Source organism: Aulonocara stuartgranti (assembly GCF_965226115.1).
Source record: "Aulonocara stuartgranti genome assembly, chromosome: 13".
Lineage (NCBI taxonomy): Eukaryota > Metazoa > Chordata > Actinopteri > Cichliformes > Cichlidae > Aulonocara > Aulonocara stuartgranti.
The window spans coordinates 5,450,176-5,476,579 of NC_138949.1; positions in this window are offsets into that span (position 1 = coordinate 5,450,176).

Sequence of the window (26,404 nt, forward strand, 5' to 3'; positions counted from 1 at the left end):
CCGAAATGTGCCTGGAATTTGGTAAAGCCATTCTTCCACTTTTGGGGTAACAGCTCCTAATGCTCCTATTACCACTGAGACCACTTTTGACTTATCCTTCCACATCTGTTGTTTCTTCACCCCATGATGCTTCTCTATTTTGTGTGCTCCTTCTTCCAGTAGTTGCTTTCCACTGGGATTGTCATATCTATCACTACTTTGTCAACCGCCACTACATGTGATTGGTTGGCCTAGAATGCAGGTGTCAAACTCCAGTCCTCGAGGGTCGATGTCCTGAAACTTTACATGTCTCCCTTCTGCAACACACCTGAATAAAATTTAGTAGGTCCACAGAAGTGAACTGCATGCTGGTGATTCATGTTGCAGCAGCTCAAGAGTGAATGAACATGGTGCAATAAAAGCAGTTTTAGAAGTACTTTTATTTACCTTTTATTTAAATTTACTTGAGTAGGGTTAGCAGTTGCCACCTCTGCATGTAGTCAAGACTTGCTAATGACCTACAAATTCTATTCAGGTGTGTTGCAGCAGGGACACATGTAAAGGATGTTTCAGGATACCGGCCCTCAAGGACTGGAGTTCAACACCCCTGGTCTAGAACCTATTCCTGTTGTTCTTAACCACTTGTGGTGGTGTCTCCCATTAGGACTTGGGGACTTCTAGTCCATATGTGGCCCAGATGTTCCTCTGCACTGTCTCTATGGATCTGGTGCTTAGGGTTTGTTCTTGTACTGCTATGCTCAGATTCTCAGTTTCAAAAGTACCAGTTTGGCACCAGTATAGGATAAAACCTAAACGATACCCATCCCTATTTGGCAGATGCTCTGTGTTTCAGCCTGGATTGTGACTCTGACCTGCACTTCTCCTTGCCCTCCATCACTCTATGTCGCTCAAAGAACCATAGAAAAAGTGCTGGACTTCAGATGGACACCGTGCATTGTGTCTTGACATCAGTGGCATGTGTCTACTTCTGTGGCCAATTTATTATTCCAGCTGGGCATCTGATGATCAGAAGGGCATATGTATTGATGGCTTGGATTTAATTCCAACAATTCAGCTGACTTCTCAGCACCTGTCTTATTTTCTGGAATGTATTTGGCTGTGGCTGACCTTTGTGCATCTTTATCATGGTTCTAGTTGGCCTGTGGAATACCCAGACACTTGTAGCTATCCCCTATAACTGCTGTTCTGCCTGCTGGTAGGTCACCTTCTCTCACTTTACAGCCATTTGGCCACACATATTCCACACTTATTCATAATAGTTTTTTTCATACTTATTCATACACAAAAGTATCATGAGAGACAGGTCCTGGATGAAAAAGAGACACAACGAGATGTTGATTACTGACGTTTTACAAACTGCCAAACAAAGACTCATAACTCTTGCCACTAAACTGAAGCGATATACCAGAAACACAGAGGCCAGGAGAATACATGGTCTGTTCTCCAAAGATCCATCTAGGACGTATTCTTATCTACAAGGGACCCAACACTGAAACTTAATAATGCTGGACAAAAATCTAAGAGTCTAAGAGAAAGAGTTGACACCACTGCCAAGTGCCTAGTGGACCTAAGAGCAGACCGCAGCAGTCTCCCAGAGCATAGCCAGTCAACATCACAAAGGAAGACATCCAAGAAGTTTCCAAAATGAAGAGCTGAACAGTACAAAGACCTGACATCATCTGCACCTACTGGCTGAAGAACCTAACAGCACCCAATGAGGTACTCATCCAGACTGATCCATCCAGACCCATCATAAAAAAATCCCTTTAAGGGACACTCAGGCATTTTAGACACCATGGTGAGTAGGCACAGGAGTCAATACGTAAGCACAGTTTAAAAAAATCTTTGGAAATAACACCAGAGGACCAAAGCAGGTTGACAGAGCAGTACACCAGAACTCTAAGACCAGGCAGACCAATCATGGATATGGGAGTGCTTGACACTGTACAAGGTTGATAGTGTGCTAACATTTATTAGCAACTCAGTGAGACTGTGGAAGACCACACCGGAGGCCTACTCCAAGGCAATCGCACAAGATGCCATCAAGTGTGGAATATTCCAAGTTGATGCACTGTCCTCATTGCTTTTCTGCATATGCCCGAACCCCCTCATCACTAAGACCAATTACAGATTTAGAGTGTCAAATAATACAATATTAAAAAGTATATTTTATAGCCTGGTAGAAAAATCTGTTTTAGACTATGGATATTCACCACTTCATAACAACTCTATAGGGATACAATTTCTTTTTTTAATCCATCATTCTGGATACCTGCCTATTTGATTGACAGGTATTTTCACACAGTCAGTTTTACCTCCTCATTTTCTTCTTTGCTTCAGATCTGCTAATTACAGCCACTGAAGTGGATCTTCCTGCTGTGGAGCTTTTATAATGTAATTATCTGTCAAAAATATGGCTTGCTGTGTCTTAAAGCCCATTCAAGAAATTTGTGCTTCAGTTTTAGTGAATCAGTTACTGTTTTCTTGGTATGCTATTAGTTTATTATTGCTAATTACTAGATACAATTATGTGAAAAATAAAGTTTTCATAGGACTCTATGTAGTCCTGTGAAGTCAATAGCTTGTAGAACAACAGATGAAGGTTGGTGGGCTGTAGTAGCTCAAAAGCAGAGAAAAAAAGTGCTACATAAGAACCAGTCCTTTTAATGATAATGTACACTTTTATTGATCCCCGTGGGGAAATTCTTCTCTGCATTTAACCCATTCACTCAGTGAAGCAGTGGGCAGCCACCAGTGCAGCGCCCGGGGAGCAGCGTGTGGGGATGGTACCTTGCTCAAGGGTACCTCAGGGTAGCCGTTCAGGGGATTCGAACCCCTGACCTTGCGGTCATGGGGCAACCGCTCTACCTACTGAGATATCCCTGCCCCTACCATCACCCGCTGGTTTGTAAACTCCAAGCTAGGGCTGGGCCATATCATACCGTTCATGGTAATACTGGTTTAATGTTGGGCAACGATAAGAAAATGAAATATCGCGATAGAATTTGGGTAAAACGCGCATTTGTTTTCATACACACATGGCAGAAAAAGCGTGCCGGCAGCGACGAAGAATGAGGAGGGCGAAAGCAGATCGTTGAATGAAACGGATGAACCAGAATTGGTTTGTAAAAATGCTGCAACTTCAGTGTGGAACTGGTTTAGCTTTCAACCGTCAGATACACAACAAAGCACTATTTTTGGTAGCGCATGCTAGCGAGCCGGCGTTATTACCGTGTTTTTTGGAAAATACGGCACACTTAAAATCAATCCTTTGATTTTTCTGAAAATCGAGAGTGCCCCTTATAATCCCGTGTGCCTTATGTATGAACTCTGGTTGTGTTTACTGACCTCAAAACGATTTTATGTACACGGCGCTCGAAAATCTGTCAAATATTTTAGTACGACTTTGCTAAGCTACGAAGCCGCACCGCTTGATGGATTGTCGGAGGCAGGAGCCTCGCGGAGTGATACGTACTGTGCTTCAACATAATATTACCGTATTGTGTGTGTATAACCTCTTTTTAAGTGTTGTGGATATTATACATGGTTATGCTGAGGATATGTCGGCCAATTTCCACTGGAAATGCCTTTTGGTTAAACTGTCAGCGAGGAATTTGCATGTCCCTGACAAACAGAGACTGCAGCGTGTTGTGCGCTCTGCTGAGAAGGTGATTGGCTGCAGACTCCCATCTCTGCAGGACCTGTACACCTCCAGGACACTGCGGCGTGCAGCCCGGATCTCAGCTGACCCTTCTCACCCTGGACACAGTCTGTTTGACCTGCTCCCCTCAGGCAGGAGGCTCCGGTCCATTCGCACCAGAACCTCTCGCCACAAAAACAGTTTCTTCCCCTCTGCTGTTGGACACATGAACAATAACCACATGACTGTCCCCGCCACCAACACATGACCCTACGCTGTGTCACTGCATCATTTCATGTTTAGCACTGATCACCACCTGCACTCATGTATATATCTTTCTACGTAGCACTCATAATTCTTATTCTCATGTATATATCTCATGTATAATTCATGCACATATCTTCTTTCTACATAGCACTTTAATTCTTATTGTCTGCACTGAAGCACCGCAGCAATTTCCTAATGTTGTAAACCTCAACATCTGGCAATAAACCCATTCTGATTCTGATTCTGATTTGCACTGTTACATTTTTATATAACTTTAATGCACATAAAAAAACAGCTGCTTTGTTTAAGTGAAAATACATTGATGTTTTTTGTTTTTTTTTTGCACTAATAAAGTTGTGGAGTTGTAAAGTATTTTGTCTAGTGTCAATTATATCGTCAGTTATATCGTTATCACAGATTTTCAAATGTATATCGTGATAAATATTTTTGGTCATATCGCCCTGCTCTACTCCAAGCTAAGTATTTTAGATGTCAGTATTTTGGTATTTTGGAAACAGAGGTGATAAGCAAGAGGTGGATCTGACTGTGAAGCTAAAGGCTAACTTGCTAGCCATTTTAACAGCTCTATTTTCCCTCAGAGTCCTATCCAATGAAAGTCTATTTGGAACCACAAAGGTCACACACCAGTGACTGGAGGCACCTCACATTGGCATCATTTTTCAGATCAAGAAGCTTAAAATGCACAGTTAAAATGACTCAAATTTTCAACTTTGGAAGTCACTACATCCTGGTGTTATATATACTCTCTGGTATTTTATTGTATTGTACAGAAGCAGACGAAAAAAAACACCAAAGAAAGAAGAGTAACAAAGAACAGACACACTTAGTCAGAAACTAACAAGAGCAACATAGGGGAGTAAAAACAGAAAGCCTGACCTTCAAAACAAAACAGGAAGTACCATGAAAGATGGACAATCAATGCAGATAACAGAAGACGCATTCAAAGGAAAGACATGGAAAAGGAAGACAACTAAAAATAAAATAGAGGCAATGCTGTGGGACTGAGAAATGCAGCCAAGTCCTAAAAACTACAGTTACTCCAATGGCCACTTGAAAGTGGATCTAAATTGTTCTATTAAAATGTTTTTTTTTTTGTGAATACTTTACCTCTCATAGTGACTAATTTTTTTATTTTTTTGGGGGGGAGGGGGGGGGGGTCTTTAATAACCTGGCCGCATGGCTACTTTGATCGACACATGACCAACAGATAGCTATGGCTTAGTATCTGCTCTAGTATACAAAAAAGTGTAAAATTACTCCAAACATGTCTTATATTTTTTTATATCTTTGATTTGATTACTGCTTTGCACACTCTTGGCATCCTATCAATGAACTTCATGAGGTAGTTGCCTCAAATGGTTTTCCAACAGTCTTGAAGGAGTTCCCATGCTGAGCCCTTGTTGACCCTTTTGCCTTCACCCTGCGGTCCATCTCATCCCAAACCATCTTGATTGGGTTTAGGTCAGGTGACTGTGGAGGCCAGGCCATGGCGCAGCAGCTATTTGACCATAAAGTCTCCTCTGAACAGCTGATTTAGAGATGTGCTACTGGAAGTCTGTGTGGCATTTAACTGGGCTCTAATCTGACGTGCTGTTATCTTGTGATTTCTGAGGCTGGTGACTCGGATGAATTTATCCTCAGCAGCAGAGGTGACTCTTGGTCTTCCTTTCCTGGGACGGTCCTCATGTGAGCCAGTTTCGTCGCAGCACTTGATGGTTTTTGCGAGTGCAATTGGGGATACATTCGAAGTTTTAGCAATTTTCCAGACTGACTCACCTTCACTTCTTAAAGTAATGATGGACTGTCGTTTCTCTTTACTTAGCTGATTGGTTCTTGCTACAATATGAATTCTAACAGTTGTCAAATAGGGCTGTCAGCTGTGTACCAAGCTAACTTCTGCACAACACAACTGATGGTCCCATGAAGACAAGAAATTCCACAAATGAACCCTGACAAGGCACACCTGTGAAGTGAAAACCATTCTAGGAGACTACATCATTAAGCTCAATGAGAGAAGGCCAAGGGTTTGCAGCGCGGTCAACAAAGCAAAGGGTACCTACTTTCAGGATTTTAAAAAATATGACACATTTGAAGTTATTTTTCAATTTGGTACATAATTCCATATATCTTGCTTCATACATTTGATCTCTTCAGTGTGTATCTACATTGTAGAACATTATAAAAATAGAAAAAAAAAACAAATAAATGAGAAGGTATGTCCAAACTTTTGACTGGTAGTGTATTTACCACTAAAAGCAGAGATGTTGATCATTGTCTGTATAGTTAATGGAACTTTAAGGTCAAGCTTGAGCCACCATTTAAATTTGGTTTTCCTTAAATTTGACACCACCTTACCATTACTCTTTAGCAGGTTTGTGTTTTTACAGAATGGCTCAGGAAGTAAAGCAGGTCATCTGCTAATCTTATGGTTGGTGGTTGACTGCTCCGACCGCCAACCGTACGATTAGCCAAAGTATCCTTGGGCAAGACATTGAATCCCAAGTTGCTCTTCGATGTAAAGTGTGAATGTGTGTGAATGTTAGTTAGAAGCCATTAAGGCATAGAAGAAAGTTTTTGTATTGGTGAATGAGGCGTGTTGTATAAAGTACTTTGAGTGCTCAAGTAGAGAAGAAAAGCACTATATAGGAATCAGTCCATTTCCCATCCATAAAAACACAAATAATTCTGTAGGGGGCTCTTAAAGAACACTTTTCTCCGTATATTAAATCCACCAGTGTCTCCCCTTAAACAGCAACCAGTAAAATCACCTCAACATATGGCAAATGAAACTCTAGAGATCCAGCAAATTCCTATTCTAATCCAATGACAACATGATTACTACAGAAGTGCTCCCCGACAATGCGCACTTGTCCTTCGGTTTCCTTTTGAGTCCCGTATTCATTTGCGGTGCTGCGAGCAGAGAATGGGAAAGTGTGATTATACAGTATAGAGCTGGTGAGGGGAGTGTGTCAAAGCGTGCATGCCACACAATGTGCCTGGAGAGATTGATGTTTTTGTCATCCACCTGCTTCAAAGCTGTAAAAAAAAGCCGGCTGATGCAAATAGAGAAACCTAGGCAGGCAAGCACACAAACAAAAGAGGGAGAACCTCACTGCTCCTCTTTGCACGTCTGTTTTTTTGTTTTTTTGTTTTTTTTTGAGGAATATCTGAGGTTTCTGTTTTGACGCACATTGGGCTCAAATGAACACTGACTCTGAGTCTTGTATCTGGGAGTGGGTAAGTGTTTGAATGCCCTTTTTTCAGTTCTCTTAGGGAAGTGGGAACAATTTAAGGCTGTTGTTGCTTTTTTTCTCTTTCTTTCTTTTTTAAATATGATGCATCGGCACAGTGGCAGTGGGAGAAGGAAGCAGCAGCAGAAGCAGCTTCCCTCCCTCTTTCTCTGTCTTTCTCTCTTGGCTCGCTCTCTCCTTCTTGTCACAGAGACAAATTCTGCAGGCGTGCGACACGGCCGGCTTTAATGGCATTCCAGTTGCAAAAAAAAAAGGGCGTCAAAATGTAGCATCTGAGGATAGCAGAGGGGCAATATAGGCGGTGAGCTCTCTGTGGTCTTCTCTGTCTCCTCTCTCTCTGTCTTGCTCTCTTGTCTGTCTGACCGCTCTCTCCCTTCCGCTGCCTCCAGCGCCGGGCTCCGTCTGGGAGAAGAATGATCTATGGTGCTTTGTTTATCACTGGCCATGGTCACTTCTCTGGAACGCAATTGGCTGGAACTACACCGTGTGGGTCCTGCACCCTGAGTCTCTCTCTCTCTCTCTCTCTCTCTCTCCTCCCTCCCTCTCCCTCTCTTTGAAGGAAGACATGAGCAGGGGTGCCTTGTCCGACTTGCCTTTTTTATCTCTCTCGTTCTTCTTCTTTTTTCCCCCCTCTCCCTCCTCTCTCTCTCTCCGTGGCGTTTTGCATGTATCTGAATGATAATGGAACATATTGTTCTCTGGACCGCTGATTGATTGAATGGGTTGACAGCAAAAAAAAAGAAAAAAACTGTGTTGACGGCATTAAGGAATTTGTGCATGCCCGCTTGTAGATTATCTTGTGTTTTTGTCCTTTTTGAGCACCGTTTGAATGAATGTGTAATGTTTTTTTTTTATCTGAATAGCATATTCTGCGATTTTTAAGCGCAGTGGGAGTGTTTGTGGCTTTTATTCTCGTTCCTATCTCAAGACGTGTTTTTTTCTTTGCTTCTTCTTTTTCTTCCACTAGTCAGATTCTAATGTACAAATTATACAGAGCATCTTTTCTTTATTTTATTATTCTGCATGTAATATGTCAGCACCAACACGCTCGGCACTCTCAGTTCCATCAAAGCCAGACAGATTTTGTTCACAGTGTAATCAAATTTCTGTTCTTTTTCCCCATCCTCAGTAAAAATCTTTTTTTTTGTTTGCTTTTCTGTTTGTATTTTAAGATCCATTTCAACTAGTTTTTAAAGCTCATCTGATCCATTTACTTGTGATTATTTTACAGGATTTGGAATCTTAAAAGATGTTTTTAACCTCGCTTACATGCAGATTCTCCTTTCCCTCACACAAACTGAGTGGGGGACCCATCTACTATCACTTTTCTCCCCCAAATATCTCGTAAGAGTGTGTGTCTGCATGTGTGTGGACCGATAAGTGCTGCGTGTGAAGTCTTAGCCCGTGGATTACAGGCCTCACAGATAGGCTTGTATCCAGACTGCTGTCTGACATGAGTTGATGGGATTACAGGAGCGGGCATCTGTCCCGTCTCTTCACACACACACCCTCACCACCACCAATCTATGGGTGGAATTTGGGGTCACCGTTTGTGTGTGTATGTGTGTGTGTTGTTAGGGAAGTTTTAATATATACATATTTTTTAATTAAGGCTGCAAAAACCAGATATTTTATGTGACTTAATGTGCAAATTGTTATTACTTTTCACGCTGTGCGCCCTGGTGCAAAAGGAATACAAGTCTGTAGATCAGGTTTCCAGATCTGAATTTTACCCTTCTAACTTTAAAAAATTAGAAGGTTGGAAATATTTTTGTTTGTCAGGCTTCAAGCAGCTGCACAGGCGCTGAAACAGCAGCACATCGTTTCTAAGGCTCAGTTATCGGTGTCAGTTGTTTCACCCATCCGTGCTATGACGAGCAACATCAGTGCTGTTTGCAGCCTGTCACACAGGAGGCCTTGCTGCTTTTCGTTTTGTATATTATGATATCATCATATTCATTAGAAGGGAAAAAAAGACATTGAAAGAAGTCACGTTGAGCTCACTGGTGACACTTTAGTTACACATCAGTATAATTTTTCTTTTCACATAATTGTGAAATATTAAGGCTGGGAGGTTCCATAGTAATGCATAAATAATAATAACAATGATTAAATGCTTAAAAATGATGCCAATTTCTATACTGTGTGTATGTAGTGTTTGCATAGTGTGGTTATTGAATCGGGGTGTGTGTAATGGTTTCACAGTGCATGTGATTTTTGGCATTTTAAGCTGTGTGTTTTTATTTTATTATATTACTCTAATACTGTGAATACCTGCTCAGGGATTGTGTATGCAAATTAGTTAGTAGCTAAATCTGCTAAAATTCATTTTCTCTATTATAAAATCAGTATTTTTGTGCATGATTCTTGGAAAATAAGAAACAATTAATAAAGTAAAATAAGTGTAGGATTAGAGTTAGGTTGGGAAAATGATAAGAAACTAAAAAATGTCACACATCAGCAAAGGGTTAGGGTTAGCTTATTTCTGTTAAAATCTAAAAAAACAAGTAAAAGTTAATCAAACCCTGAATATAGATGAGTTGCTAATAATAATATTTGTGGATATTAAGAGGTTCAGTATTTTAAGTTGTAAGAACAAATACATACTACGTATAAAAATGGCAGTGCACAGAGGCTGGATCGCACTTGTGTTAATCCAGTAGTCTTATTGCTTGTGAAAGAAAGCTGTTCCTCAGTCTGCTACTGCGTGGTGTATAAAGGAACAACAGGCTGTTGTGTTGTGTCCTTTATGACTCTCGGGGACCTCTTGAGGCACTGCTGGGTTTACGGCTCTCGCAGACTTGTGCAGCTTGCACCCAATGATGTGCTGAGCAATGCACCACCCTCTGTGGAGCCTCACGGTCCTTGCTGATGTAGTTGACATATCGGGCAGTAAAGCAGTCCGTCAGACGGCTGTCTTTGGTAGAAGGTCTCGCAGATTTAAAGATTCAAGCCAAATGTCTTTATGCACTTAAGGACACACAGGTACAATTTTGCTGGGTTTCTTTCTTTCTTTCTACATTGGAGTGTAACTAGCCCTTCTGAAGTCCTTGTGAATAGGGACTCCAGGTATTCTAAATTGTCCATTTTGCTCCACCACTGTGCTGTTGAAGGCTATTAGGAGGTGAAGCCCCCCCACCCCTTGTATAATCCACAGCTCTTTAGGGAGAGGTGGTTGTTGCTGGCTGTTGTTCCAGAGTGGTAACGCCTTCCTGTAAGGCCTTCTTCTTGCCAAGGGGAGATCAGTCCCATAACTGCTGAGTGGTCAGGTGAACTTCACAATGCTGTTTGTGGCCTTTGCTGCCGCACAGTTGTGGATACTGCAGAGCTCCCAGTGTGACGCTGTGTCGATTCGTCTGTCCTGCGAGAAGAAAAGTCTTTGGAGGCCTGCGGGAGAATCGATGCAGGTAGCATTTAAGATTGCTGAGAAAAAGCACGCCCTGTGTATGTGTGTTATTTCTCTCCGATTAGTTCTGACCCTCTCTTTGCATCCAACGCTTTGTTTTAATCACTGGGCACCACAGGCATCATCCCTCCCAGCCGCACCACGACGAACCTTTGCGCGAATCGGTGATGTCTGTTGATACCATCCAAATAGTTTCATCATCTGAGCCGGGTGGAAACCAAAGCCATGGATGCAAGTCCACTTGAGCTGATTAGCGTGTGGAGTGTGCTTGTTAAGGCATACTGTGAAGTGTGCTTGTTACATATACACCCCTCATGTTTGATTACTGCTGGCGCTTTACGACTGGCGGCTGTGTACAGAAGCACTGCTGGGATCTGATGTGTCCAGCTCCTGTTTTGACAGCACGATATTTATACCTGTTATCATCATCCAGCAGTTTGCCATCGACATATTCAGGGTTAGAGTTATGGTTAGGGTTTGGTTAATAGGTTTGCCTTTTTTAAGAAAATGTCGAAAACAATAATGCCAAAATGTGCCATCTTGTAGTTTTTGAAAATTTACCTTTTTAACTGATAGCTGCAAAAAAAAGGTTGAACCCTAACCCTGGGGAGGTTGCTTGTCCCTAAGTTATCATGTGTAGTAACCCCAACCCCAACCCTAACCGTAAACAATTTTAAAAAAAGGGTTAGGGTTTTTATTGATGATGACTGAGACGTCAGAGCGTTATAAATTAAATTTATGAAATCACTGTAGATTAATGTAGACATTAATGAGATCCTATGACTAACAAGCTATAAAATATTAGATTAAGTTATCCTATGTATTAATCCCTCAAGCCTCCAAAAAAAGCTCTTTTGAGCTTGGCTTTGCCTGAGTACCACCAGCAGAATATGTTATAACATATGCTGCGTTATTGGACATGCTTCTCTATAATGCATGCATTTCAGCAAGAATTCCTCTGTGATTTTGCAACTGATTCTAACACAGATTTAAAATACAATGTGAAAAACTTTGGGTGGGTGGTGAAATTGCCTGCTGTGAGTCTCCATCTGGCCTGTGCAGTGTTGGAATGGACCATCCTCCTTCACTATGCCAGGCCCGGAATAAAGCTTCACTTTAAAGGATCAATTCTTTTATTATTGAAGTAGGTCTCAGTAGTGCAGGATAATACATTCTACATTGATCCCCCTCCCACCCAACCCTACCCCATTCCCTACTCCGCTCCTCTCTTCCCCCCCCTAAAAAACCTTTATTGCCATTCCTTCCAGTGAGGCTCACATTAAAAAAAGAAAGAAAGAAAAGACATGTTCGACAGAATAAAGATTTTAGAAAGTGACTGGAGGACAAATAAGCCCATAAACTAGGGTATTCACATTTTAGTGGGAAGGAAAGACAGGGGGAGAAGAAGGAGTCGGAGTTGCCAGCAGGCTTTTTGAATATCATTACCAGCTTTGCAGAGAGAAATTGAAATCATAAGCATAAGGAAAGTACCTGGTAATTAAAACTGTCTCGCCACACCGAGGCTTTGATACCTGCTCAACAAAAGTATACGCGAGTGTATGTGTAAATGAGTGTGTGTGCGCGCACATGCTTCTTGCTTGGATGTACATATTGTGGCTGCATACATTTAGGTGGCACACAGCAGAGGATGTGAGAGTGTGTTTTACACTTTTTACCCCGTCTGTCAGGAGGATGCCTGATGACGCGCTGCATGGTGTGGATTGCCGTGCGCCGTGTCTCTCTCTCTGGAGACGCAGGCAATATTTGCAGCGAGCACTTCAGCTGAGCAGGAGTGAGCGTGTTAAAACGTATTTATTTTTGAAGTCATGTGCACCATTTAGATTTTTTTTTTGTGATATTCACACAGAAAAAAACAGAAAACAGGCTTCCTTCATGTTTTTTTGTATTTAGTTTTGTGGCCTGTGCTGGGGGGGGGGCAAACAGCTTGACGTGTCTGTATCAAAATCAAACCCCCGAAGCATGCGTGCCAGACCCTTATTGAACAAATTTGCGCCAGTGAAGCCAGCAGTTGAGGACATTAATGATCTGGACCCACTGGGGTCTGGTGCTCAGCGCCCACAGGCTACCCGCTCGATCCCCAATCAATAGCTTTTTATTAAAATTGTTTGCGAGGCAACACAAATCCATATTGTTTTGCCTCGGACAGGGGTGGCCCGTGTGAAATATGTCGGACATATTTATATATTTTTTTCCACACGAATGCGTAAAATGATTGGCTGATATGCATGGAGAAGAAAAAAAAACACACAGGGGCAGTGGTTTGGCTTTATTGGAATATCCATTTCAGCATTGATTTTCATAAGAGATGCATTTGTGATTATCTTATTTTCTCCTTCCTCAACAGGGTTGAATTACATATCATATCATCCCTGGTATTAAGGCAAAATTAATAACACAAGTAATTATAATACTTACGTCTAATGATATGCTGTGAGGGTCCTATTGATTCAGTCGAGATGCATCTAGGGGAAATGGCTTGGAGCTCTGCCTGGCGACTGGCGCTACCAGCATGCTGCGCTCTTGACAGCACAACGCTAGGCTCAACCCTCAATCCACACTCAGCATCACTTACACTTAAAAGCCACTCCGTGCTCAGCGATTAAGCTCGCTTATCTACTCGCGCTTGTTTTCTCCTCACGTAACCTCTGACACCGGCCGGTGCAGTCACTCCTGGCTGGATGTGAACTTTCTCTGTGTGTGAACCCTTTCCTTCTGTTTTAATTTTTTTTTAAAGCTATCGAACAAGTACTGTTTAAATTAAACTTTTAATTTCTTACTTTTCCAACATTCCTGAAACAATTAACACAAAGAATATCAGTATTGAAGTAGGTGTCACATTTTATTCCATCCGTGGTTTTTGTTCTCGCCGAGTGGCCGTCACTGCGCGCTCCTGCACACAAATCTCACTTTGAGACTTGCTCCTCCTCGAATACATACACACCTATGTATGTCTTGCATCCTCACAGTCTTCTAAAGATCCACTTAAACATGTCATTTTTACACCGCAAACAATGCGCAGACCTTGTGAGTAATTCCTGTCAATTTTAAAGAGAGAAAAACCTCCACCATCTCGCCTTTTGATTTATTGCTTCTTCGTTTTTAGTCGCCTTTTTTCAAACTCACACTAATCCCAGTTTATGCTCGCATGCAGGTTTTTTTTGGTTTGTACTCCATCTTGCTGCTTCTTAATTTTTTATTAAAATTTTTTTTTTTTTATCTTTTAGTGTTTTACCTGGTTAAAGAGAGGAAACGTGAGAGAAAGATGAGGACGGAAACCAAACTCTGGCCTTGTTGATTCTCAAACCTGGTAGACAGGATACTGCCAAAAATAAAATAAAAAAAAATTTCTAATCCAGGCTTGACTCACAAGTATGAAAATGTGGAGCTGTTAGATGTGAGAAGCTGCATGATAATCATGGAGGGAAAACACATTCGATGGGTTGAAATTTTTTTTGCTCTATCGCAGGGATCTGACCCAGCTTGGCCTTAGGTAAATTCTTTAGATTGTCTAATTTTTTTTAAAAAAGGGTTCAATGTCCACGATTTTTCGTCACACTGGCTGTTCCATAAATTAGACCTCCCTTGCTCTTATCTCATTGTGTCGCTGCATCGTGAGGAAGACGAGCTGCCTTTGAGGTGAAAGGACAGTGGGCTGCAGTTGCAAGTGCTGACCAAAAGAGGGCAACATGATGTCAGAATTATCCCCCCCTCCACCACCATCGCCGCCACCATTACTACTACAGCCGCTGCTGCCTCCTTTCACAGCCAAGCCCGAAGCCGGTGCACAGGGAAGAGTTTCGCTGAGGGGGTATAGGTGGCTGGGTGCACCGTCACTCAAAGCTCTGCCTCGCTCTCTTGGCAACAAAGCTGGCCGCCTTGTCACGTGGGCGTCACATGGATAAACTTCTTCACAGGCGTAGGTACGGCGTAGGTACGGCAGCCCCACTTTAAAGAAATAAAAAAAGAGCAGGGATGGTGGTGGGGTAAACGGGGGGATTAAGCATGACGCTCTTCCCTTCTTACTCTCGCTTCAGACCCCGAAACGTGGTTTGGGCCCTCAGCCAAGCACGTGTGGCACTTTGTCCTGATCCCAAGCTCGTTTTGATTTTGTCATATTTGCATTCTGTCTCTCGCTTACTAACTGTTTCCCCGCCGCCTTTGATGGGGTGAAGCGCGGTGGCCGACATTTATTGAAAAAGGCACAAAAGAGCAGCGATAGATCACATGCTAACTGACACCTTTTTTTTGCCATTCCCTGTTTTTGGGGGGCTGTAAAAATCCCACAGCCCATTTGTTCTATGATGTGACAGCATTGATGATAGGATGACAGATGTCTTACCAGCCCACCCCGTCGGTGCCAGCAGCCACCACCGCCAGTACCCCAGCCTCCTCCTGAAACAGTTTGCCCCTCATTCGGTGGGAGTCCACAGCTGCATTACTCCAGTATGGCAGTACTCCCTTAACCCTGCACACCCCCTCCTCCTTCTTCTTCTTCTCCTGGAGGCGCCCCCCTTCTACCTCCCCTCTAGAGGAGAGAGTGATAGGCCTCTTTGGCACAGCGCTGCCTCTTTGTTCCCTGCCAGGTTGGCTCCAGGAGGCAGGGTCAGCTGTAATTCGCTGTGCGGTCAGTAGAGGACGACATGCCCTGCACAGCAGCAGGGGCTCCGGGCCTGGAGGAGCTGACACTTATTGTTCACATTAAAAGGGACTGTTATATCTAACACCAGTGTTTGTTAGCGGTTATTAATAGAGAACAGTCTAATCGCTTGTATTTTAATTGGTTTTACATGCAGTAGCACTGCACTGTAATACATAATGCTGCAGTACTGCCTGTAGAATTCAATTACATCTGATGTGATACAGAGATCTGGGTGTGAAAGAGCTGAATAATTGATTAGTCTACAGACAGAAAATCAACTAAATGATAAATGATTAATTGCATAAGAAAATGCAAAATAACATTTATTTCACGTGGCATTTGGGACTAGACGCGCCGCTCTAATGTCAGCTCTTGTCTTCCTTATTAGCAGCAGTGAGGTACTCTTTAGCAAGGTGTTTAACCCCCAGTGGAGCCGCTCAGGGGCCAGTAGGTGAGGCGGCGGGGACCGAGGAGAATTGAGTTGCGTCTGTGTTCGCAGGATCCCTGTTTGTCGTCTTCTGTGCACAACTGTGTCTTCATTGTTTTATCATCTCAGCTGAAAAAGACTGTACAGAAACCAGGAGAGGGGCGCTTGGCACCACGGTAGAGCAGCGGTGTCATCTAACAGCAACGAGGTTCATTGTTTAAGCTCGTGTGTAAATTTTGGCTTCCACCCAGAGTCCAAAAACATGCATATTAATTTGTAATTCTATATCACGAGTGTTTCCAGAACTTTGAAATCAGGTGAAATCAGGTGAAAAAGAATATTTGATTTTTAAAAAGTAAATACGGTGATACAGTGTAAAAACTGGCTTAGAAAACATGTAGGTATGTTTCATGCTCATGTGCAGCCCTTCAGGCTCAGATGCATTACATGAAAAGTAAGAATTTTGTATTGAAACACTGATTTGCAACGTGGCTTCAGTGAAAGTCTAAACATACTTAAGCAAAAGTACAAAAGCTCACAATGTACTTATCATGCTTAAAATAAAAGGCGTATACATATTATATCATCAGATCACGATTAATGATTTATTATTATATGTATTTATCACTTTAATGTTTCAGGCGGAGATGATCTTATTTCACATATAAGTACATTGATATTTCAAAATATGCAACATTTTTTAAATGGCATGGCATACAAAGAACAATAACTGGATACTAAATATCAATTCAGTCAATTTTAATGTGAGGTAAAGACCCCACGATGATTCCAAGAAAACCCCCAAAATTGGACGACCCCATATGAGCAACAGTGGGAAAGAAAAACTCCCGTTTTACCCTTTAAAGCCGGTCGGAGCGGTCACTTCCGTTTTGCATAACTATTTTTAAATCCCTGTAGAACCGGACCCACTTAAGCTAGCGCAATAATTTTTTTTGCATATGAAACCGGAGGAGTTGTACTTACATCTTATGCCACCGGCTTGCCCTAAGTCATGGTTTCCTTCCACATAAAGCTTTGCAAAAATTGCATAAAAAGCGTTTGCAGTAACAAAAACATAATATTCCAGAAACACGCTTTGCCGATCCGATCAGCTGTTCGTAACACTTCCTATGTTGGAATAGACGTCAGCGTGAACTATCGCATATCCGCCATTACCTGGCCAAAACCAGAAGTGACGGCATTTTCACGGAAAATGTAGTTTTTTACCTTCAGGGCCTTATAAGCCTATATTGGTGTTTTTAAAATTAATTTTTGACTTTAGGCTTTTCTGAATAGTTTCTGGGATGCTTAGAGCTCAAATTGAACTGCTGGAAATAGTTTATTTTGATGCACATGCTGTTTGTTTAGGTTTTTTTGCAAATTATATAAATATATAAAAATTGGTGTATTTCAAAAATAAAACTATGAAGACACTCAAAATAAATTTCCTGTTGTTGGAAACTATTTTGTGCAACTTTTTTGTATTTACATTTTTGAGGGATAAACCTATTAAATGTCTCTAACTAGAAATATATGTAAATAAAACAAACAATTTTCAATTTTTTTGTAGTTTATTGCACTTTTTGGCAATTTATGTAGTTACTATAGACTTAATGCATACATATTATTAAAATTTGGCCTATAATGGTTGTATTGATGTATAGCAACTTCAAATGCTCTCAAAAATGGCACTACAGCATGTAAAAATGTAAAGATAAGCTCTAGCGGACTTGGTTCTATGGTAGGTCTTAAAGGGTTAACAGGAGAAACATCCGGAAGAACCAGACTCAGGGAGGGGCAGCAATCCGCCATAACAGTTTGGGAGTGGGGCATAGATGTAGTGGTGTAAAATATATTAGAGCAGGAAAAGAAAGCAGCATAAAGTATAGCATACAAGGGTTAAGTACACAAGAGTTCCTCGAGCTCACATAGGCAGTGTTAACCCAACAATCACAGGAGAAACCAGAGCTCCTATAGAAAACCTGCAAACTCTTCAGAGAAAGGCCTTACCTGGGTTTGATCCTAGGACCCTCCTGCAACAAGGGAACACCAACACTGTAGTTTTATCTACTCGAGTAATGTCCTTGAATATTAATAAATCAGGTTACCATCCACCTTTTGTCCATGCACTTATCAACTGAGGTTGAGAACTATAGTCAACTGGAACTGGGTCCACTGTGGGACCACCCATACCTCCCCTCTGGACATGCCCCTGTTCTAGGGGTGGTTGCCAGGTAAATAATGTGCTCTACAGACGAAAACCGTATTTAAAAATATGTGAGAAATATGTTGTAGTGTAGAGCACTTAGAACACTGCTCTCGATCGCAGTTGATCTCAACAGGGAATTTTAGCAAACACACGGAAGCACTCGTCTCTGAATAAATAAATGGATTTAAAACTTTTATATAATTCCATTTTTATACAGTTAAAACGTTGCAGACGTCACCCCGGAAACAGGAGCATGTTCGCAAAGGCCTCGCAGCACATTGCTGAAATGCTACACGTTTCTCGATCGCTGTGAGCCTGAAAACCACAAAAACGACACAAAAACAGGCGTACTTGTGAAAATGACACCAGGTCTGGTCCTGACTGACACACACACACACACACACACACACACACACACACACACACACACACACACAGTCTCCTGTAAGATCCCTAATCCCGTGTGCACCGCACAGGAAACAGCAGGTGCGTTTAGGCTCCCTCCATGTTAAACAAGCTCCTTTATATTGTCTGAATGCTGGAAACAAACTAACTCATTAGAAACACACACCCTGCTCCCTCTTTTTTGGGGGGCGATATTTTATCTAGGCTAATGCCGTACGATATTTAGACTTCTGCTGAACTCGTCATTTCGCAACATCACTAACATGCGCGTGCATATTTATTTTTATTGCCTTTTTTCCTCCTCTTTTTTAAAAACCTCCCCCTTCTTGCCAGGTTTTTGTAGAACATTTAGCTAATTGATTATCACATGCCTCGGCCTTATCAGCAAACCGTTATTTTGTAAATGAATATTCAGGAGAGATTTCTCCTCTCTTCGCCTTTGTAGTACATTATTTGTGGACAAAATATGCAAACATTGAGGAAAAGGCAGCTCGCTCTTCTGCCTCGCTGCCTAATTACATTTTGCGCTCGCACCTATACAGAGACGCGGCGTGTATTTATAGAGGAGAATGAATTCACACACACACACGCACACTCCCCCGGCTGCAATCGCATGCCAGGCATCTGCTTATGAAGTGGCTCTTTTCTGGATCTGCAACTGTACCCCCACCCCTCCACCAACCGTCCCCTCCAATCTTTCTACAAGAGGAAAAGAGAGAAAGGAGCTTAATCGCTCTCGTCTGTTCTGACTTTCACACACACACACACACACACACACACACACACACACACACACACACACACACACACACAGCACCCTTCTCTATCACAAACCCCCTTAAATATCCGCCGCCTGGCTCATCTTCTGTGTGATCAATTTGACTTGTTTATGTTTACGCACCGGCGTTCTTGTTGTCGCCGCCATCTTTGTGATGAGGAGCTCTCTTAGGGGAGGAGAAGAGATGGACAGATGGATAGATGGAGAAGAGGGGGAAGGAGGGAAAGGACGGACTGACAGGTGGAGAAGGTGGGAAAGGAGGAGGGTGGATCAAAGAGCGAGGGGATAGAGTGACAGAGGGGGATTTGACGCTGAGAGGATGGAGAGCGGGGAGGTTTATCTGCGACATCCCTTGTCATCATATATGTAGATGCCTTTTGAAGTTTGCGGCGTGTTCCTGAACCCGGTAATGCAGCGCACTCCAAAAAACCCACAAAACAACAACAACAACCCCCCTCCAAAGAAAACCTAGAGCACCTCATTGCGCCCAGTTAGGCTGCGGCGGCTAATCGTGCTCGCCACAACACACTCTGCTTTAATTTTAGCCATAATGATGGCAAGAAGGGCAAAATGATACTTTAAAGAGCAGAGGAGAGTGGAGGGAAAAGAGAGAAGAAGAGGGGAATGAAAAAAGTGAAAAAAAGGGATGGAGGGAAGAGGGAGACAGAGAAGAGCTGTGAAGGTGATTAGTTGTACTGGCGGATCTTTGCGGTGGAGGAGGTTGGAACACTAATCCTTGCTTTGGTTGGAGACATTTTCGCGCAGTAGGTCCCTTCTTTCCGCCCCCTCTCAATTTTAAGCCCCGTGTCAAGCTCAAGCCCTTCTTTTCCAGCACTCACTTGCTCTCATTTCCTCTGCCTTCTGGCAAGCCCTGCTATTTATAAGAAAAATCATTTTTCTCCTTTTTTTCTCTCTCTCTTTCTCTGTCTCCCTTTGCCTTGCTCTCTTTTCCTCCTTTAAATCTTTCCTGGCGTGTTTGATTTTCTGCCTTACTTAGAGAAGGTGCCCAGATGAGTGGCAGCCGGCCAGGGCTCGTCTCTCTCCGCCGCTCTGTCCTCCCTCCGCCTCTCGTCTTCCTCCATCTCCCCTCACATGTGGTCGTTTTAACAACGTAAACACACGTCTTTAAAATTTACATCGGGAAAATGGCAGCGAGACGCTCTCGCTGTTGCTCCACCAATGACTAGCTCACGTTTCCAAGCGTCCCCGCCGCTTTGCGTAACCAGTGTAGCGATGTGAATTGGCCCTCTGCCCAGACAATAAGCCATAGATTTTTTTTCTTACAGTATGACATCATTTATCCAGTGCATTATTTTATTGTTTTGGCTGCTTTCTAATTTGATGGATCTCGCTGTTGTCTCAATCATCAGCATCGCTTCTCCTGCTTAATCTGTTCCGCCAAAATGAGGAAAATGTATGTATTTAGAACACTACTCCTGCTGCTGCCTCAGATGCACGCACTGATGAGCTTTAATCAGGACAAAATAGTATATCTACATATATATTTATATATATATAGATACCAGCTTTGGCCTGACTCACTACATATAAAGAAAACTTCACTTTTCACATTTACATTCATGCCAAACACTCCAGGGCCTGTCAGTGCTCGGGGCCAGATATCATACAAACTGCCATTGATTTGTTTGTCCTTTGGCCCTTTTCCATGGTTTGGGAAATGAATCATTCTTTTTTTTATATATTGTTGTTGTTCGTCTTGGCATCATCTGTTTAATCCATACACTCCATGTTTTCCATAAATAACAGGGCAGAACTCGGCTTGGACCGGCTTGTAATGCTCAGTGCTTTTGTTCTCAAAAGGATGACAGCAGCGCTCGAGGTGCTTCACGCAAACACACTCACACACACACACATACACTTAACCGCTCTTTTAGAGGTAGATTAAATTTAGAGGGAGAGAACAGAAAAGATGTACACGGTCAGATCTGCAAGGGTACAAGTTCACGTTTCATGATGCGTGCACGACAGTAAACGAGGGACATGCGAGCTTTTGAATCGTGGAAGTAACTCATCAGCTTTGAATAGCACAGTTTGAAAGGTTCAAGTTACACAGGATGTCTTATTGTTTTTATAACCTTTCAGCTTCTCTCCATTTCCTATTCCTTTTCTCCATCTTTCTCCTGCAAGAGTGGGCAAAATTAATTTCCTTGACCTTTGCCTGGCCCCAACAGTGTAGGGGTCAAATTCCAGCGTTCATTACTCAACCGTTTTTATTTCACTATGAAATATGTGTGACTGGATAACGAGAGCTTGGGGAGTCCAATTATACATTTTTTATTTTCTGATCCATGGGAGGAAAAAAATGAAGAAAATAATTAAGAGAAAATAAACAGCTACCTGGTCAGATTGGTAGTTTAAACAGGGGCTTAAAAAAGACTAAGTGGCTGGGTTTTTCTCATGTGTGTGTGGATTTGGGAGGGGGTGTGTGCATATGGAGTTCATGAGATGGTAGCGTTTGCTTCTAAATGATCGTGTCGTGTATGTGCTTGACTGCAAATTTGCAGACTCACACGTGTGGGTACATACAGACAAAAAACAATCTCTTCTTTTACAGCCTTTGAAGGTACCTGCTGTATATCAACCTCAAACTTAAATTGCTCCTCTTATTTTTCATGAAGGGGTGTTTGGGGCTTTGTATGCATTTCCAAAGGTTGGTTTACACTAATGGACACCAAGGCAATTGTGCCAGGTGTGTGCTATGGATGTAAGCCCTGTGTAAGCACGATAATTGTGCCACTTAGCAAGCCCAAGCTGTGTGGGTTTACCTCCAAATAACCTTCCCCAGCCTTGGATTCTGTAGCTAACAGCTGCCACGTAGTAGTATCAGGACTTAGAGCACTGTATTTAATGTACCTTAGATGGTGAGGATCAAATCTTCCATCTTGTCTGGATAATATTGTACATGACATTTCTCTGAGGCAGAGAAGCTCTGAAGGAAAAATGATCTGACTGACTTACAAAAGTTTTGGTGGTTAAACTTTGTATCCAGCTAGGATGTTAGCAAATAACAATAACTTTCACTTTTACTTCCAGGGTAGCCAACTTCTCTTTAACAGTTATACACTGTCTAAAAGTCGTAAACTGTCATGCTAGCTTTAATGTTTATGAAAACTCTTCAAGTTATACTAGCCATTAAGCTAACTTGCTAGTGCTATTTTGTAAACGAATTATTACACCTAATCCTAAAAAGTTAGACGATATTAATTATTTTAAACATACCCACATTATGAAGTTACAGACCCTTGGGAGCAAATGTTTGGTGGACCTTAACAGTCATTGTCTTTCTCCACTTCTGTTTGTTTCTCTTACAGCGTCCTCTTTTTCCTCCTGCCACCAGTACCACAGGGTGTTGAAACAATAATGAAGTTTAGCTCAGAGAGCTTTTCCAGAGAAAAGTTTTTTTGAGATGTGTCCACTTGGCAAAGGAATAAACAAAACAAAAACAATAAATATAGATTTACATATTTATATTATTAATGCAAGGAAACAGAAATATTCCCTCCACTGGGGAGGGCAGGCTGGTTCCTTTTGTTAGATCCAACCAAGTTTTATATCATGACTCCACTATGATTGTGAGCAGCTAAAGTTATGATTAGCTAGCATATCATCATTTAACAGCATTGTTTTGATCCTGAATGGGAGTAACAATTTTTTTTAAATAAAAGATAGACATCAGCAACAAAGAGGAGAAAAGGGCAGGTAAAATAAATAATACAGTATTCTACCAATTACATAATTTTGCTAATATATAGTTTCAAGATGCCACAAACCAAGATTAGATTGATTTCAATTGGCCAAATTAACCTGGGAGAGAGCTTCTAGAAGTCAGTTTTCAGAGGGAAGGTTTTTGAAGATAACCAAACTGACTGACCTGGTTGGTTGCTGGGTGCAGTCCACTGCTGATCAGCAAATCATTTACTTTGATTTGTTGAAAACATGGCCTCTTTGGTGTCCTTATAGAACTTGTCACAGTGTTTTAAGTAGTGCAAATTGAAGGTACAGAAATATCATCTTCCAGATTTAGGAGCATGGGTGACAAGTATCCTAAGGAGACCTCAAATGGAGATAAACCGGTGGCCAAAGAGGTCATTCTACCCATGGCATGTGTGCACTCCAAGTAGATGGGCTATTGAAGACTGCGCTGATTTAGACATTCATTCTGTCCACTTGTCTGTGGATGGAAACCTGTGGATAAATTTACTTACTCTTGTACTCGTAGTGCTGAACAGAAAGCTTTCGATACCTGGGAAGTGAAATTAAGTCCTAAATCTGAGACTATTTCAGTCAGCATGTTGTGTAGCAGGAGCATGTGGCATCTGCAGGTTGTAGAGCGGATGGTATCTTAGGTAAGTTAAGAGAACAAAAAATGCTTAGAAAAATCGTCAACAATTGTAGTAGTCAGAAGTACGTCATTTCAATGATGCCTCAATGATAAAACGTACCAAGGGCTCTGGGTGGACGGGAACCAGTCTAGAGGTCTCCTCTCCAAATTAAGGTTTGTTGCACTGGTAGAGAAAGGGACTTCGAGCAAGGTGAGTCTGATTGAGGTAACTCAAATTTCCTAGTCTTTGACTAACTTGTGGTAAAAGTTTGCAGAACTCCAGAAGTCTCCACAGTCCCTTGCCACTGAAAGGATGAGGCCACTCTACCCTTAACTTTCCTAGATCTGCTTTGACCTGCCTCCTTTCAATGACGAACTCAAGAAAACTAACAAAGACGCATAGAATTCACATTTCTCAGTTTTGACAAACAACTTATTTTCAAGCATCCTTACTTGTAGTTGGTGCTACTCCAGGCTGTTTGAAATGATAACAATGTTGTCTAGATAAACATACACAAACTGGTTGCAACACTCCTGCAGGACATCATTGACCAAGACCTGAAAGATAGCATGGGTATTAGTCCAAAAGGCATCACAAGATATTTGAAATGCAGAGTTGCTGAGGGCTAGTCACTTAGTGCATATGTATTCTTGATAGTAATGTTTCAGCGTCTAGGAGTGAGGCGGGTGGATGAACGATACTTATCACTAGAGAATATAGTTTTCCATAGCTTGTTACTTTGGATGGGTCCGATCTTCTGCATGGGTGTCCATTTCACGTTTTGGAGAGGCAAAGTGAGAAATTGACACAGTGGGCCGGCGTGTCTATTGCATGTTTTTGCTGTTACTGGTTTCAATTATAAATGGGAATTTTACTTCTCGAACCTGACTGCTAATCGGCAGGTGGACTACACTGGATATGCAGGTGGAACTTGGGATGGAGAAGTTAATGCTAATTCTGGCTAGCTAAGCTTAGCAGGGCATATTAGTAATTCTGCTTATAAAAAAGATGCTAATTTTTTCAGACAAGTTTATCTAAAGTAAAGTATTGGCCTACTAAACCTGAACTTCTGACTTTAAAAAAAAAGTCTTTTAGTGAAATTTGATCCTGAATAACTGACATATAGTGACTATTCACTTATTTAAATTCATTTCTCAATCTTAATACCTGTAATATCTATAGCTAATTAGATAAGTTCCAATGGACTGACTTTAATGTGGACACTAACACACCACAGTTTCACACTGGGTAAAAGACTCGAAAAAGAACATCCCCTTACATGACTCAAAATGCCAGTCAGTAATGGACTACATAGGTGTCGAATACAGCTTGATCGAGATCCTCCACTCGCCAAAAGCTGCACACTGACCCTTTTCTTTAGTAACTCTACACAAGAATAAAAAACGGAAGAAGTAAAGGTCTCTTAATCCTCTCACCTTAGCACGCTCGGTAATGGCGAGAAGTGAATAATGTGTGTTCAGGAACCCTGAAAAGAAGTCATCTGATCCAGGCCCCACCCCCCGACACACACACACACACACACACACACACACACCTTTTTTTTGGAATGACTACTGGGATCTTAAAGTATATGCTGTGTCCTTTCCAGCCATACTCCGTCAAGTCAGGGGTCCAGAAGCGCTCCGGACGATTAATGGAGTAAAACTTTAAAATGTGTGAGTCAAATCAAAGGAAGTGAAGAGAGACGGAGCCACAAAGAGGAGGAGGAGAGTTGGGGGAGTTGAGCTTCATCTTTTAATGGCAGCAAGTGTGTGTGGAGAGGACGTGGAAGCAGGAAGGTGGAGGGAGAAAGAGGGAACGTTTAGTTCTGATAGATATTGATAGAGATTGTAATGAATGTGGTGAGGGCATGGCACCCTAAAGCGCTGCAGTGGTAATGCAGGGTGACAGTGTATTTGTACTAATAACCCCTTAAAAGTGGTGATAAAATACTCCACTCCCCTACTGGAGCCCCTGATGGATGTGCTGGGAGTAATTAAACTCCATTAGGCTGCGGGTCCACTTACCGTGCTTCTCTATGTGTGTGTATATGAGTGTGTATTTGAATGTCTTAAAACACCACTCCCCTCAGGGATCAGGCTAATTCAGGTAGAAGGGCAAGTGTACAGCCATTGTTTCTGTGTGTGTGAGTGTGTGAGAGAGACAGAAAGAAAGGGAGAGAGAATGCCATGTGTTAGTGTGTAGAAAAGCATATGCTGCTTTAGAAGAGCCCGCTGAATGACACACACTGTACATCATTTGGATCTGTGGCGCTAACTTAACATCAGCTCTCCTCTCCAGTGAATTCCCAAGGGCTGGCAGTGCATAGTAGGTGCAGTGTCAGTGTCATTGTCATCCAGCACATGGCTGTGTTTTTTCTGTTGACAGGGAAACGCACTCTGCTGCGCTCCTGTGTTGTATTTTTTTTTTCATACCACAGGAGATGTTTTGACTCAACACTGAGCCAGGGGAGAAGCCTGCGGCAAGACCACCGTACCGGGCTCACTGGGAATAGCAGCGGCCCTGCAACTCCCGCCATGTTTTCGTTTGGCACTCAGATGCACGCAGGAGCAGAACTGCTGCGCAGACACACACAGGCCCAGTGTTAAACAAAGTGGCTGGTAAACAGCAGTATCCATGACCTCCGGTTCAGGCAGAGTAGAGCGATGATGACTACAAATGCTAAAGAAAACAGAGTAAGAAGACAACAAATGATTCATAAACTGCACACGGGCTTTCCCTAAAAGCACAAGCTCGTCTTTGCTGCTGATTCTGGAGGCCGGTGCTTTTGCACCTATAAGGGGCCGATCATTTTTAAATGACCCTCCTGGTGAATAAAAAGCCTTACCTCATGGGTCAGCTCTGAGCCTGTCTGTTTCAGGTGGGGAAAAAAACAAAACAAAAACCATATATATGAGAGAGAGGGAGAAAGGCATGTCTTGGCATGCATCCAAAACTACATGTATGTCTTTTTTTCTACTTCTTGTCTCTCCCTTC